The 15,203-nt window shown below is 33.7% G+C and overlaps 1 protein-coding gene and 1 long non-coding RNA gene across 7 annotated transcripts in view; one reads left to right on the forward strand and one right to left on the reverse strand.

The window, feature by feature from the left end:
- The window catches only part of LOC143250991 (uncharacterized), a 29,624-nt gene extending 25,761 nt beyond the window's left edge, over positions 1–3,863 (forward strand). For both annotated transcript variants that reach the window (XR_013028458.1, XR_013028457.1), the window contains 2 exons: positions 2,794–3,005; positions 3,384–3,863. This is a non-coding gene — a long non-coding RNA (uncharacterized LOC143250991). The remainder of the gene's footprint in view (positions 1–2,793; positions 3,006–3,383) is intronic.
- LOC143250989 (uncharacterized) overlaps positions 1–15,203 on the reverse strand; it is a 131,997-nt gene that overhangs the window by 85,812 nt on the left and 30,982 nt on the right. The window lies entirely within an intron of this gene.

Here is a 15,203-nt window from a genome sequence, read left to right on the forward strand (position 1 = left end):
CATAATAATAATAATGTTCAATGTGGTAAACGAAATAATAATTTCATCTAATTAAGTTCTTTTCTCTCCAATTTGTAAAAAAAAAAAAAAAAACATTACTCGACAGAAAAAAATGAATATTATTTTCGAAATCTGCTGAATTATGGAAAATTCGTTATCAAAACCAGTAACAACTTTTATTAAGTTTAAATTCGCAGGCCTGCGTTATACATGGTTTCACACTACTTAATAATACCACCCTATATCAAAATGTGGTCCAAAACACTCTAATCAATTTCGACTTTATGTCAGTTGTAGTTCTCAAGTGACTTATTGACATGCATGCTCAAAATGTTTTCAATTGACGCACTTGACTGCTTTCGAACAAAATATATCAGGATCTTGAAAGATAATGAACAATGATGACAATATTCTAAATTTCTGCAAAGTTCTGTTTAAAATAAAACTTTACTACTAACACATTTTAAAGAACTTATTGATGAAAGACTGATAAAAAAAAGTCATGTACAGTTTGGGTTTTGAATTTCACACAAAGCTACTCGAGGGCTATCTGCGCTAGCCGTCCCTATTTTAGCAGTGTAAGACTAGAGGGAAGGCAGCTAGTCATCACCACCCACCGCCAACTCTTGGGCTACTTTTACCAACGAATAGTGGAATTGACCATAACATTATAACGCCCCCACGGCTGAAAAGGCGAGCATGTTTGGTGCGATGAGGATTCGAACCCGCGACCCTCGGATTACGAGTCAAGTGCCTTAACCACCTGGCCATGCCAGGCTAGTCCTGTACGGAAGTTTCAAAGTAAATCTATACGCATAAATTACTATGTAAACAACGACTACAAGAGCTAGTACGCAGCATCGACCGCCAACACTTGCGCTACTCTGACCAAATAATAGCAGATAACTGCCTCTCTTATAACGCACATATAGCCCCGAAATGATGAAAAGTATTTTGTGGCACCGGGACACGAACCGTGGACTCTCTGATCGATAGTACGAAAATTTTTCATAAACCTTGTTGATGAATATAAAGTTGACTATAGATCTAGAAGGAATTTCTTGTACTAAATTTGAAACAACATTGAAGGTTACCCTCAACAATAATTTCTGATTAATTTGCAATGAACAATAGCACTGATATTATATTGTTTTTATTATTATACATGCACTAGGAACAAAGTAAAGTCTCTTACAACATAGTGTTAACACACTTACATGATCCCAGAGATGTCCTGCAGGTTCATATGAAATATTTGGAATGTATGAAATTACGTTAGACCAGTAAATTTAAGTTGTTTTTTAGCACACCCCATTTCATCTATTTAGTTCACTCTTGATAATTCTAACAACAGTGGTGAATCACCCCGTTTAGAATATACCATGATACCAATTTTAATAAGTGAAGCCACATGTTATCTATATCTTTTAAAGTTTCTCTGACATTCCAGACTCAATGCTAAACATGGAACTATTTGATGAAATCGGCGGAATCTACTGAAAGTGCAACTTTTCTAGCACTATCCATATGATACGTGATGAACTAAAATACATCTTTAAAAAAGGCTAAATATTCAACAGATTTAACAACGTTGGTATTTATGGCCTTTGACAACAAACATCATGTCATCATTATTGAGAATTCACCTTATTACATCACACTATTCATGGACTTTGACAACAAATATCGTGCCATAGGATTCATCTGAATACATAACATCAGTATTCTTAGAGTAACAGCAAACATCATTATTCAAGATTATGACTTTATGACAACATCATGTCATCATTATATAAGATCTTTCTGATTAGATGAGATCACTACTGATAAACTTTGACGACAATGTCACCTGTTACTACCCAGAATTCTTTCGGTTACACCACATCAGTGTTGATGTAGTTTGGCAACGAACATTGTTTCATAATAACAAGTTATCAAACAACGATTTATTGTCGTAATAAAATGATTTATTTATTTGTGTATGTGGGGAGGGTCGACTTTGGCAGACAAATGTCCTGTTGAAACATGTGCTACGCTACCCAGAAATTAAATTACTTTATTATGTTTATAGACCGTTGTTTTCTAAATTATTATTATACTTGCATAATGTGCTTCCATATTTGAGTAAATATCGTGTCATAACGTATTAAGGATTAATCTGATTACGTCTTATCCATAGTGGTGGATTTTGACAAGAAAATCGTGCCATTACCACCCAGGATAAACCAACTTAATAGAGCAACTTTAGCCCCTCCTTTATTAGTAAGAAAAAGTCTCGGATAATAATCCGTAACGCTAATAGCCCAATTAAAATCCTTCAACATAGAAGTGAAAATGTAAAATCACGACTAGACAATTTTGCTTTCATCAAAAAGTACTCATGCAACAACAAACAAACTAAATAAAAAGATAGAAAGAACTGTTTGGGGAAAAAAACAAGAACAGACTGACGTATACTGTATAAAGAATGTTTTACACAAGGCCACACTCGGAGTGTAATCGATTTTACGTTGGAGAGTAGCTTCATCACAGAATTTTCAGATCATGTAAGACACATTCAATGAGGGAATACACAGACGACAGCGTCATCGCAGAAGATCACATCTATGTCTACCCTTTCACAATGGGTAAACAAGTAACGACAGCTGCCGTTTTAAATAGTAATACATAATAAATTTATACACGCTAATAAACTAAATCTCCCACTAAGTCGTGATCGTGGGTGTCCTTTGTGAGTTACTTGAGCCTTTCGTTGTAACAAATTAATTTGTTTATTTTTATTTTATATTGTAGATCACGAGAAACTGGTATTAAATATATACAGTAAAACCTGTTTAAGCCGGAAACTGCAGAGGGCGGAAAACTGTACAAACCGGAAATATCAAAATTTTGCAGCATTATCTTATGATTTCTCTTATCAAAGGCCCTCTATATGGCGGACGTAACGTGGACGGAAAACTATCTTTCACCTACCTCATCTATCAACAAGTAGGATCAGAACCTGAGTAAGGTGGAAAAAATGTTTCTGACTAAATATTAATTTCTTATTTAATTAATAATTTGCTTAAATATTAATAACTTATTGTTTAATTAATAATTTCTTTCAATACTAATATATTCTCAGACATTTTGTTACAGTAAGTATTGGTTAAATATATTATGTTCTTTTATTCTGTCGTCATTACTTTAGCAGTTAAATTAGATTCATGATTTGTAGAAACATATTTGTATTTTAAGTACAAAATTCTACTCTTTAAATAATTCTCACGAAAAAGATAAATTCCTATCTTCCCTAATTTTAAAATTTGCATAATACCTTCAATTTTTTAAAAAAGCTATTAAATACCCTCATTTTTTAAAGTTGTTTGTTATGACGATTCTAGTGAAATCCAAACTCTGATTGAGAAGATTGATGCAGATGATTCTGAGAACGTTGACAAGAATGTTTTAATAGAAACTGATTTAAAATCTATAATAGAAAAGCAAGATGGTAACAGTGTGAGAGATTCAGAAGATGAACAAAATGGAAAAGATAGTGAGGAAATAGAAATTCATATTCTTCGCAAGTGTTAAGTTACATTAACACTATCAAACTGTAAGCAAAAATGAAGGGGAAAATGAACTTCATAAAAAGGCTGTAAAATTGACGTTCTCTTTTAACATGAGAAAGCCCATTAAAAAAAACGAAACAGTTGAAATTGGACACTTTCTTCAAATAAATTTGATTAAGATTTTGTGTACTTATATATATTTTGAATGTCTAGTTTTATTATTCTAATAAATATAACATAAACAGTATAATAACTTTATTTACAAACGTCTTACTTCCCTTGAGTCAAGCAAGTATAACGTTCCGTTCAAAAATATATATGATTAAGGAATTGCATGTTCACTGTCTAAGCCGGAAAACCTGCTTAAGCTGGAAATTGTACTCGGTCCCGTGCGATTCCGCCTTAGACAGGTTTTGCTGTCTGTACTATAATTCCGTTTTATTGTTTGAGAAAATCTCTGTATCGCTAATAACATCACGAGGAGTTTACACTAAAAATAAAATGATAAAATTCGTGGCAGGTATTTCGATTTAACACTTTGCATCTCAAGAAGAGGTGCAAAGCAACAGAGGGCGCTCAGAAGAGACCTACTCTTCGCCCTACACGCGAAGTTAGATTTAGCTGGACTGGTGATCAACAGCTATACCTACAAAATTTAAAGTTAACGAGATTATGCAGTCAACTGGTGGCAAAGGTCCGTTGGTGTTTCGCAAGAGGTTAAATATTAACTCTATAAAAATAACACAACACGATGGTATGGATCTGTAAATCTTAACACCCGGTAATTTATCTTTACACGTGATACCAGTACACGTTATATAACATATTACGGTTATCTACAGTTGTGTAATTCGTATCTGCTTTTCCGTTTTCCGCGTTTTTCACCTGCATACTATTGGTATAAAATTTGTTAAGTATTATAATATGTTACGTATTACGATTTGATATAGCCGGAAATTCTAATTTTAATGCACAAGTTAATTGATTCTCGATAATATACTAAATTTATGATATTTGTCAAAAAGATTGATACACAGAATTTTCGTTTTAACATAACAAATAACAAAATTTATAATAACGATTATTAAAGCTATAGAAATTGTTATTACAAATGATTCATATATAAATGTTTTTACAAAATTATAAGCGTAGATAGCACAGTTGCTTTGAGCCATAAAACGCCAAAGGCCCGGCATGGCCTAGCGCGTAAGGCGTGCGACTCGTAATCCGAGGGTCGCGGGTTCGCGCCCGCGTCGCGCTAAAACATACTCGCCCTCCCAGCCGTAGGGGCGTTATAATGTGACGATCAATCCCACTATTCGTTGGTAAAAGAGTAGCCCAAGAGTTGGCGGTGGGTGGTGATGACTAGCTGCCTTCCCTCTAGTCTTACACTGCTAAATTAGGGACGGCTAGCACAGATAGCCCTCGAGTAGCTTTGTGCGAAATTAAAAAACAAACAAACATAAAACGCCAAACCCGCAAAACTTACAAACAATAACGATGTGTATTCTACTTGGTCTGCAGCTGAATATTTTACCGACGGTCAAGGTGAGCGATTTGTTTGTTTGAAATTAAGCACAAAGCTACACAATGAGCAATCTGTGCTCTACCCATCACGGGTGTCGAAACCCGGTTTTTAGCTGTGTGAGTCCGCAGACGTATATATCTCTGTGCCACTGAGAGGCCACAATAAGACAATAAATTCTATGTTGATACACTGCTACATTTAACTTAGCAAGATTCGAAGTTACGTTACTGCTTTCGTTTGTTTGTTTTTGAATTTCGCGCAAAGTTCCACTAGGGCTATCTGCTCTAGACGTCCCTAATTAGCAGTGTAAGACTAGAGAGAAGGCAGCTAGTCATTACCACCCACAGTCAACTCTTGGGCTACTGTTTTACCAATGAATAGTGGGATTGACTGTACTTTATAATGCCCTCACGGCTGAAAGAGTGAGCATGTTTAGTGTAAGGAGGATTCGAACCCGTGACTCTCGGATTACGAGTCGAGTATCTTAACCATCTAGTCATGCCGGGGTCGTGTGGTAATGACATGGCTGAATAGTTTAGGATGGCCCTACATAACAGATTGCACAGCAGCAATGGTAACAAATGTGTACACTAAACACATTGTAAGTTACATTCAGTTGCATACGGTGTTTCAGATTAGAACTTGTGGGTGGAGGCAAGAGGTGTTTTTGATTTGATCTTAACATTTACAGCGTAAAACATATATTTTTGATTCTTACATTCGAGACTCTTCTACAAATTTAGAGAATAAGCGGGTCTTTTACAATAAATGATTAACAACATAAGTTGCATGCATTTCTAAATATATATTAAACTGAAACAGACTAAGATATTAAAATAAATATATAACAGTAAGTTCGTTACACATTCCATTGGTAAAGCTGATAGAAACGTTAGAAATAAACTTTATTTTTTGTGATAATCATTCTACTTATTATAATTTCTATAACATTTATTAACTATTCTGGCTTATCAAACACGACCAGTAATTTTTATTTTAAAAACATTAAAATCGTCCTCACTGATCCCAAAGAGTGGCGGTTTTATTTAACGTAGTAGTTAATAAAGAACTTTGTTAATAATAAACTTCCCAAGTTTTTAATCTCTTACACTGGCTGTTTCTAAACTTAGCATTATCTGTTATTTGTTCTAAGCCTACTACTGCATATAGTATTATGCATTAACTCCCAGCAGAAATCTCAAACGAAACGTCGAGGTTGTTAAAAGTTTCTTTTTACTGGAACATTTCAGAATTCAACGTGGAAAGGACACGAAAAACAGGCTTTACAAAACAAAAGATTCTACTGAATGACACACCACAATCTCTCGACGTTACAACGAAAAAAAAAAAAGAGAGAAAAACAATGGTGGACTAAATGTTAGCCCCACATACTTGAAGCTAACAGTTAGCAATTAAAAGTTGAATTAACCCTTATCCGATATGCGAGATAAGAGACTATGATACATCTATACTTATAAAGGGAGTGACCCCAAAATAAAAAAATAGCCGTATAGTTGTCCCTAATTTAGAGCTGCTGACCAAAGGAAGAGGCACCAGTTAGCAACAACCGCTACCTAATTGGTTATTATAAGTGAATACTGTAATGTTTTCATCTAATATTCGTTAGAGGTAGTTTAAAGGAGAGTTTTAAAATCTTTTCGATATCAGGGTCTCGTTGTGTACCTAAATAGTCTATCAAATTTTTATAGGGCCACAATTCTGTACAGTAGGTATCTGTAACATGCTGACAATAGGTGTCAACAATAAACTGACAGCACACAATCCACTTCTCTTAAAATATTATATCCCAAAAAAAGTCAAACGCATGTACGAAAATAACAAGTGACACGATTGGTTAAACGTAGATCTGAAATAATTATTCTTTTGTTCTTTTACAAAGTTTACACTGGCTGATTCAGTTACTTTTGAAATCAACTGACATGAATAATTATTTTTTATATCCTCTATTATAATACAAACTGTGAAACTCATTTTAACAATCGACCATTTGGGTTAAACCCACACACAGTCTAATTCCACTTTTACTAATATTTTAACATTCTGTATTTGCACATATTTATAACGTGCGACAGAAAAAATTTACAAATACTTAACCCTCTAGTAACAACAGTACTGCGCAGATAGCCTAGTTGCTTAACGCCATAAAATACTAAATCCACCCACCCGCCAAACAACAATATTACACATGACGAGAAAAACTTATTAGCCTCGAGTAAGATGACGTCAACAATATTACAAAACTCTAATGCAACAAATAAACTACACGCTCAAAGTATGACTAGTAAATTATTGTGTAACGAAATTCGTCACAACTACCCCTTTTAAAATAATTATCTTTTAAAAAACTTGTTAAGAAAACGAAATAATCATTAAATATTAACTTACTAATTAAACTAAATAATAATTTAAGCTGAACAGTATTGTATATCCAACACAGTCCTAGAACATTAAAATCTAAATTCAGCGAAAAACCATTTGGATTTGAATATGAATATTCAGTAGTTTTCGTTTGTTTGTTTGTCTGTTGTCATAAAATTCCATAAACAAGTATCAGTCTGTATTGGTTGTAGGCCTGAGCGATATTCTAGCACAAGTGCAATATTCTTTAACCAGTTCAGTGCAGTAGACGAAATAACTCGTCCAAGCCAATCGATAACACTGTGCCACGAACGAGTTAATTCGTTCTCAGTTATATCTAACTTCAAAGCTAGATGTCAGCACCATACATACATTTGACCTTCTTACAAAGTGTTTCACTTTCGATCAAAATGGCGTCACAAAAAAAGTTACAAAATAAAGAAGCATTAGCGTTGTATTGTAGCAGCTGAAATACTTGGCAGTCAATAGGTTAAAGCATTACCCAGTTACATATGATGAACAGATGTAATATTTCTAATTATTATAACGTGCACTTGTTTCAGTTAAGTACATGTTTGCGTGGTCTAATTGTGCTGTGTCTAACGCAAGTGTAGAAACACGATTTTTAACGTTATAAGCCCGTAGGCTTACCGCTGACCCATCAGAGAGTCTTCTTACACCTAACAGCGTGTGAACTCTTTAAAATTATCATCGTGCATTCAGAACATAAAGATATTTTCGGATAGGAGGAGATTCATTACACTTCATAACACTGGACAATAAAGAAATGTAAATCATCTTGGCAACCCAGGACCATCCAGGCAGAGACCTGCACAAATTCGAACAAACCCAGGCGTGCTGCATTTCGAAACAAATGGAAATCGACGAACGAAGGTCAGTGGAAAAAGACGTCCAATACATCAATTTTTTCTAAGTGAATCGTTTACAATTCTTATATTACTAAGGTTCTTACGCACCATTCCAAGCAACCGCGTCTGTTGGAATTGGAAAAACAAAAAGAATTTAAAATATATAATGTTGCTTACTGCTGTTTCATAATCAAAGACTTTTATAACATATTTCTCTTCGCATCATATTCAGTTCAGTTATTTTCAAATGAAAAATGCTTTCAGCATGATAAAACTGCGTTCCACGCAGTTCCGGATTTTGGTATATCGCTCCGTTTCAGACATTAGTTTATCCTTATAATCACGTTGTGTCTACGAAATCTCTGTGTGTGTACATATACATGTACATCTATACATACAGAGATAGAGCCAATCACAATTCAGCTCACTAAAATAAAAATAAATATTCTTTTCTTAAGCCTAAAAAACTGGTTTTATGTATTACAAAGTTTGTAATTTGACTGGAAAATTCGCTAGAAATTTAAATAATATATATACACAATCACAACCAACTTTCCTTACCTAAAAGAGAGAAAGAAAAAGTATTTACATGTAATAAAAATAATTTTGATTTTTTTACCTTATCACGAAATACAAATAAACCTCTCATTAAAAAGTCTAAATACTTATCGAATACCTCTTCCCTTTATAATTTACCTTTTTTTATCTCTGTTCTTAAAATCAATGAATACAGCTGCGTTTTTTTAAATACAATTCATAGGTGACCATATTTTCAAGTACTAAATTCCCAGTCCCTCGCTGGGACAGCGATAAGTATACGGATGAAGATAGCCCGTATTATCTTTTAAACACCTCCGAAACATAGCGCGTTCCTTACGTGTTTAATTTTTAGAACAGCAAGTTAGTAGTTGCATAGGTTTTAAGACAGAATAAAAATTATCCACACTTCAGCATTACAAGTCACAGCTTGCATAACTGACAATATTAAAATGTAAAAGAATGTTTAGAACTGGTATAAATATTACTGTATTAATTTAGGATAAAATTATTCTTGGAACAGCAAACATTTGGGCTCGACAGGTTTGTTTTTGTTTTGTTTCTGTAAATAAATTAGAAATCACATTTACGAAACACACTCGAATCAATATTTACTTCATTATACAGTTAACTGACTAAACTTCGCCTTTTCTCATTATTATTATAAACAAATTAACTCGTCCATTATTTTTAATCATGCAGGTTTTCCGGTCTTTTCCAATCGCTTTCGATTATAGAATCTAATTTTTAGCATTACAAGCACTAAATGCGACCGCTGAACAACAAGAATGTTCATCAAACGTTCAAACTATTCTACGTCCTCTACGTTTTAGGCCCGTTTTTTAGGGTACTGTTTTTTTCTAGAAATTATTCATAATTTGCATTTAACTTTACAAATTAAAACCTAATGAAAAAAGATGTGAGAAAAACCAACAAAAACTTCTAACGTGAATTTAATTACAATTATAATTGTGTAATTCGTAATTATAATTGACCCTTAATTGACACACCCATAATTTCAATTATATCATGTAATTATGCCTTATTTGTGATAATCATCTATCGGAATTTCATATGATCAATATATCTGGTTTACTGCCTAACAAGGTAAATTTGCTGAAAGACAATTAAACAGCAGGTTGCCAGCTTCCTAACAGAAGCAGTTCCAACAAATCAAATCCAATTGTATTTAGTACATAACAAAAACATGTTGTTTCTTTGATGAATTTTTCACAAACCTACTAGAGAGCTGTCGTCCCTAATTTAGGGATGATTTAATACATGGGAAGCAGACAATACACACCGTCATATTATAACGCTCTCACAGCTGAAAAGACGAACATGTTCGGTGATGAGTTTTGGTCCTACAACCCCCCACAGATTGCACATCGAATGCTCTAACCACCAGGTAAAGAACAAAGAAAGAATCATCTACATCCTGATAATAGTCTAGCGATCCAAAATAATTACCCTTGGATTCAAATATATGTAAACGATGAACTATAACTTCTATATATTGAAACACTATACCAAGCTTAATCAATCATACTCCCATACTGTGTTATATTATGCAGTAACACATTCGTATTTCAACCATTATGCGTATTCCCAAGCACGGCCTTGGTAACTTTCAAAAAGTGCAAGGACTGCAAGTAAAGATGGGTCTGGATCTTACAATGTTATCTTTATATATGGAACTACATAACTGATAATCTTACAATGTTATCTTTATATATGGAACTACATAACTGATAATCTTACAATGTTATCTTTATATGTGGAACTACATAACTGATAATCTTACAATGTTATCTTTATATATGGAACTATACAACTGATATATATATGCAAAAACGGCTCGTTTGGGTTGAGAAAATATTTTACGTAGAAGAGCGAACAACGTTTCGACCTTCTTCGGTCATCGTCAGGTTCACAAAGAAAGAAAGAGGTAACTGACCGGAAGCTGACCACATGTTTGGAAGGGGTTGTGTAACTGAGTGTCGGAATGTAGAGGGCGGTGTTAGATGTTTGAATATATAATTTTATATTATTTGTTTTATATTTAATATAGGAATAAAGGCGTTCCTTTTTTATATTGGTTTATTTTGGATTTAAGTTGTTGTATAAGTAAGGCTTCTTTAATTTTGCGTTTGTTTATGTTTGTTTCTTTATCTAGTATTTGAGTGTTTTCTATGGTTATGGTGTGTTTATTTGACTTGCAGTGTTCGAAAACGTGTGAAGGTGACTTTTTATGTTCTTTGAATCTGGTTTCCATTTTTCTACTTGTTTCTCCAATATAGAAGTCGCGGCAGTTATCACGTTGCATTTTATAAATAATGTTGGCGTGGTGTTTGTCAGTGTAGTTTTTACATAGTATAGACCTGTTTTGTGCCTGGTTTTTGAATAAATTTGGTATTAACTGGAATGTCATATTTTGTTACTAGTTTTTGCCAAATGTTGGTTATTTTTCTGCTGATGTCGGGAATATATGGTATGCAGCAGTATATGGTTTCGTATATTTTTTGATTCGTGAGATATATTGGGTTGAGGAATAATTCGTGAGCGTTTTTTCAAGTTAAAAAAATATATTCATAAATGAAACGCTTTCGCAAAATATTTCATGTCATTTGGTAGATAATTTTTTGCTCTAATAGATGGTGTGTTTGATTTTCATATGTCTTTAATTTTTGCTTTCATTTTCAGCTCATTAAATGGAATGTCAAGTGGACAAAATCGAGCATTTTCGACACCATCTGCTTTTCGCATTTAATTTCTTGCAATTTCGTTTAAAACAATGCATACTATATACTTAGGTATTACATGAAATAAAGTTTCATAATAAATGTTTTGGGTGTAATGTGTTCATGCATTGAAGTATTGTATAGTCTTGCATGTAATGCTTGAATGAAATTATTTAAAAACGCTCACGAATTATTCCTCAACCTAATATTTACTTTTGTTGGTTGATTTTGCTTTCTGTCTAGGTGTGTGCGTATAATGTTTTCTACGGTTTGTGGAGGAAACTTATTGATGTTGATGAAGTATTGTTTTATTTTGTCTAATTCATCGTTAATTTTATCTGGTGAACATAGTTTTATGGCTGTGTTTATTTGGTTTCTTAGTATGTTGAGTTTTTGTTTTGTTTCATGTGCTGAGTCCCAAGGAATGTATAGTTCAGTGTGGGTTATTTTTCAGTGAATTTCTGTTTTGAATTGCGTGTTGGTTCTTGTAATTTTGAGGTTAAGAAATGATATTTGATTGCTTTCTTCCTGTTCACATGTGAAGTTAATGTTGGGATGTATAGAGTTAATGTGATTGAAAAAATTACGTGTGTGTTCGGTAGATCTGAATCCCGCAACCGTGTCATCTACATATCTGTACCAGTATAGTGGTGAATGTAATGCTGTGTTAATTGCTTGTGTTTCAACTTGTGTCATAAAAATATTGACTAGAACTGGTGATACTGGGTTGCCCATGCTTTGGCCATTTGTTTGTATATAGTTGTGGTTGTTGAACATGAAGTTTGTCTTTATCGTGGTGAATTTTATGACGGTTGCTAATTGGTTGCTGGGAATGTCTATAGTTGGGTTAGGGTCTCGGATATAGAGTTCTAAGGCTATCTTGCAGGCTTCAGTGGTTGGAACTTCTGTAAGGAGGGATATAACATCGAAACTGGCCATTAAGGCTTTATGATTAAGTTGATTAAGATGAGACTTGAAATTAAAAGAGTCTTTGATGAATGAGCTGGCTGATGCTACATATTTGGAGAATGCCCATGCTATGTATTTACCAAGATTGTAATTAAACGATTCATATGTGGACAGTATTGGTCGTAATGGACAATCTGGTTTATGAGGTTTGGGGATGCCGTATATTTGTGGTGTGCGTGAGTCGGTTTTACGTAGGTAGGAATAAAGTGTTTGTGAAATTGTGTTGGCTTTTTTTCATTTTTAGTAGTATTTTGTTTAATTGTGTTTCATGTGTCTTTGTTAGATTTGTGTGTATTAGTTTAAATTTGTTCGTGTCTGATAGGATGTTCTTCATTTCTTGAATGTATTCATTCGTGTTCATTATGACTATAGCGTTACCTTTATCTGCTTTTAGAATTTTTATGTTTTTGTCTTGTTTTAGGTTTTTAATGGAATTAATGTCTCTTTTTGTAAGATTGTTTTTTAGCTTTCTGTTTTGTGAAATTATGTTGATGGTTTTGTGAGAAAATTCTTTGAAAAATCGTTTAAGATGTTGTTTTTAGGTGTTTCTGGAAAATATAAATTTTAATTTTACCTGGGAAGTTTGGCTGTTGGATGTCAATAAAATTATCTAAGTTGTCTTCTTTCTGTTGGTTGTTTCCTTGTTTTTGTTTTCTGTAGAAAGTATCACAAGTCTCCTGGCTAGATCTTTTAAACATGTTTTGATTTCTATGGTTGGAATGTACCTAGGTGCTATTGCGAAGTTGAGTCCTTTGTTAAGTAGATGTATCTCGTCTGTGTTTAATTGTCGGTTGGATCTGTTAATTATGAGGTTAGTCAACGGTTTGTCGTGATGTCTTTTCTGTTGTTTGCATCTTAGTTTTTCTAGTTTTTTGTTGTGGCAGATCTTTTTGTCTCTGTCGTTCTTAGTATTGATTTGGCTTATGTTTCGTTGTATAAGTACGTAAATCTCTGGTTTAATGCAGCATGCCAGTTGATGGTCTAGGTTCATTTTTTGTTTTTGTAAGTCATGTAGTTCTTTGCATTTTGTGTTCAACATGGCTTTAAGTTGTTTTTTCTGTAAATTTTGGATAATGCTTGTGTATTTATTAAATTTTTTATATATAACTGATAATCTTACAATGTTATCTTTATATATGGAACTATGTAACAGATAATTTTACAATGTTATCTTTATACATGGAACTATAGAACTGACATAATTTCCTTTTTACAATCCAAGTTTTTCTGGGTAGTTAAAATATGTCACGCATTGTTGAATATGATTCATAATGCATTTCTTTAATATTACAAATATATTTTTCAGAAACACCGCACAAATATTTACCAGAAGTTGAAGGAACTCGTTCATGTAAAAATAACAAAGGACCAGAGAGATATCACTCACTTTTGTACTTTTCACTTGCAAGTTATAATTCCCACGTTAATAGATCCTCACAGACAGCATGCTCAATTTGTTTGCCTCTCTTATGATCTGCTAAAACTGGTGCAGTCCTCCTGCCTCCCCCCCCCCCCCAATAACAACAAACTCCTAAACTATAAACTTCTGCTAACTTTCTTGTCACGTCAATTTTTCATCTAGCAAGATTCATGGCCTCTCTCCGACCGTAGAAGTTTGGTGTAATAGGGACATGCACTCATTCATTGGCATCATTATATCCAAAACTCCTGAACAAAGATAGTCACGCTAACTGACAGGATGTTCAAGGAATCACAGAACATAAATAATATCTTATCCAACTACCAGTAGGTTATCTCTCAACTTCGGACTGAAGAACAATGTCATGACCACAGTCGCTGATAATCCTGCTAATATGATAAAGTATTTCATTACTATTCCTATTCCAGTCAATACAACGTATGTATCTGAGAACGGCTGGTATGGATACTAACACTTTTACTGATAAGGAGAGGACAATGTTTCAACCTTCCAAGGTCATCTTCAGGTTAAGAAAGAAAGAGTTTGAATGTGAAGGTTGAAACGTTGTTTTCTCCTTATTAATAAAGGTGTTAATACCCATACAAGCCGTTCTGAGATACATTTTTATTTCAAGTAGGTTTCTCGTTATCAATAATCAATACAACGTGTCTGATAATTTCAGTGACAGTGAGAACATCAGTATTGTGAATATACAAGTTATTACCTCAACTACCTGTCTAGCCACTTTTTTGTTTTGCCCACAGTAGAAGTTAATCAGTAGTCAGTCATGTGCTTCATTCAAATTGGACAACAAATCTCTTTAAGAAAACGAATAAGCTGCAAGCTGTCTATGTTACTAGATGGAGTAACCACGAGAAGTTCATAAAGTCAATCCTCAAGGTGAAAACAAACAATTCTTAGCCTAATTGAACTTGTCATTAATTAGATTGAAGACGACATCCAATTCACCACCAACTGTATTCTATCCTGCATACGTAGACTTATAGCTGAATTGGCTGAAATATGAAACAGTTAAAAGTATAAAATAGTTTCGTCACTAAAAGACTCCACTGACAACTGCTTGCGAAAATATAAGAATAGTGAATCCTTCACCTTGGTTGCTACACTGTGCTCAAGCAGGAAATGTGATTGGTGCACCTCAAAAGAAGTTGCTTAGATCAAACAGGTGCAGACCAGCACAATTACAGT

The sequence above is a fragment of the Tachypleus tridentatus genome, chromosome 5 (genome assembly GCF_004210375.1).
Source record: "Tachypleus tridentatus isolate NWPU-2018 chromosome 5, ASM421037v1, whole genome shotgun sequence".
In the NCBI taxonomy this organism is placed as follows: Eukaryota; Metazoa; Arthropoda; class Merostomata; order Xiphosura; family Limulidae; genus Tachypleus; species Tachypleus tridentatus.